A 1,884-nucleotide genomic window follows, 5' to 3' on the forward strand; every position below is an offset into this window, starting at 1 on the left:
TTTGCTCCCTGGTGACTGTACATTTATCCACAAATCTGACAAATCCATTCAGAGCAGTAAAACATTCCTTCAGGACATCTCACTTAGTTATCAGCCATTTCTTCAGCAATCGTATACAATCCATGGCAATGATGGGGATGGTTCTCCTATCACCAACTCTGTGTTGGATGTACTTGCTTGGACATTTTCTGCACTCGCACCCCTGCTAGCTGCAGCATCTTTCTGAACAATGTCAATAATGTCCATGTGAGTCAGCAACCTGGGACATCAGGGCCTAGAAATGTTTTTGTCCAATACTTGTTCTTCAGATGGCAAAACCGCATGAACAAGTCCAACATGGCAAGCGTGAAAACACTGTCAGTCCATACCAGAAATGCATGGATATCATAGTGGTATCCATCCATTTCAGGAGACAATGGGCTTGTACCCTTGCTGTACACCTCTTCTGTATTGAACATTGTCTGTTGTGAATCAAGAAACCGATTCATGAGTAGTGGTTCCTCACACAGCTGGCATAGGTGAATAGGTTGGTTTATGGGATCAATGCTTACCTGGCAAGGGTAAAACCATGATCAAGCAGGTGGCTCACCCAGGACGAGGCTAGCCCATTGCGCTTCTGGTGTGCTGAAGCCTGCGATGTCCCCCATTGCGGGATACTCGACTGCAAAATTTGTGGTAGTGGGGGACTGTGTTTGCGCTCAAATTTCGGGCAGCACAGTGGTTAGCATTGCTGCCTCACAGCACCACGGTTCCGGGTTCGATTCCCGGCTTGGGTAACTGTGGAGTCTGCATATTCTCCCCGTATCTGTGTGGGCTTCTTCCAGGTGCTCTACACCTGGAAGAAGGTTTCCTCCCACAGTCCAAACGATGTGCTGGTTAGGTGCGTTGGCCATGCTAAATTCTCCCTCAGTGTACCCGAACAGGCACCGGAGTGTGGCAACCTGGCCCTCTGGCACTGCCCAAGGGGAAAAGTGGCAATGCCCAGGGGGTACAGTGGAATTGCCAACCAGGCATCAGGCAGTGCTAAGGGGATGGGGTTGCCAGTGGGGGGTGGGGGTGTTGGGAGATCGGGATTGCCAGTGGGGTTGGGGGGAGAGATCGAGGCGGGCCAGGGGGGTCAAGGCTGGCCCGGACATGTCCGCAGGGCCAGTGATCGGCTGTCCGGCAATCAGAAGGCCGGCAGTGTGGGCTACTGCACAGGCGCTGAGTGTGGGAGATTCATTTTGAAAAACCCGCTTGAAAAAAGCCAGCAGGATTTAGTCCAATTTTTACATGAATTTGGGAGAAACCCGCCCATGTTTTTTCTTTCCCACCATCTGGTCATTGCTTTTGTGCGTTGTTTTTTTCCGTGCCCTTCCTGACTGCTCGTCTCTCGCCACTCCAGTCAGCAGCCACGATTTCCCGTGCATTGACTCTAATCCTAGTCAGTTTGAAGTCTCGCTTGTAGACATCCTCGTAGTGTAAATATGGGCCAACTGTGAGTCTTGTTCTAATCGCAAATTCGCCACACATGTCTTTGAGAGTGCAGCCATCATCCATTCAGTTCACATACACAGCCAACAGACTCGCCACTGACTCAAGAGGGGAAACATGCTGGGGATCCCTGCACGCTGGTGTACTTCCAGATTTGGCACTCTGTCTTGCCAGGAGATGCTTACTATTTAATTGAGGCAGTGCAGGTGAAAGCTGTTCAACTGCTTGTTTTATCATCCATGTCATCCCTCTACAGTAAAGGTGGGTGCAGAGAACACAAGCCTGGTACACACTGAGCTTTGTATTTTTGGTTAATTTGCTGTTGGTCCACTCTTGATCTTTCAACTTTGACATGACAGTTATGGCTTTGGCAATCTGAGCTGATTTCAGCACCAAGAGACAGGTTGCTGG

General features: G+C 49.9%; 1 non-coding gene across 1 annotated transcript; it reads left to right on the top strand.

Annotated features, from left to right (window-relative positions):
- The first annotated feature begins 543 nt into the window (after positions 1-543).
- Positions 544-709, top strand: LOC144493258 (U1 spliceosomal RNA). Its single transcript, XR_013497710.1, has one exon. It is a non-coding gene; the product is annotated as a U1 spliceosomal RNA (small nuclear RNA).
- Positions 710-1,884: the final 1,175 nt, after the last annotated feature.

The sequence above is a fragment of the Mustelus asterias genome, chromosome 4 (genome assembly GCF_964213995.1).
Source record: "Mustelus asterias chromosome 4, sMusAst1.hap1.1, whole genome shotgun sequence".
Classification (NCBI taxonomy): Eukaryota; Metazoa; Chordata; class Chondrichthyes; order Carcharhiniformes; family Triakidae; genus Mustelus; species Mustelus asterias.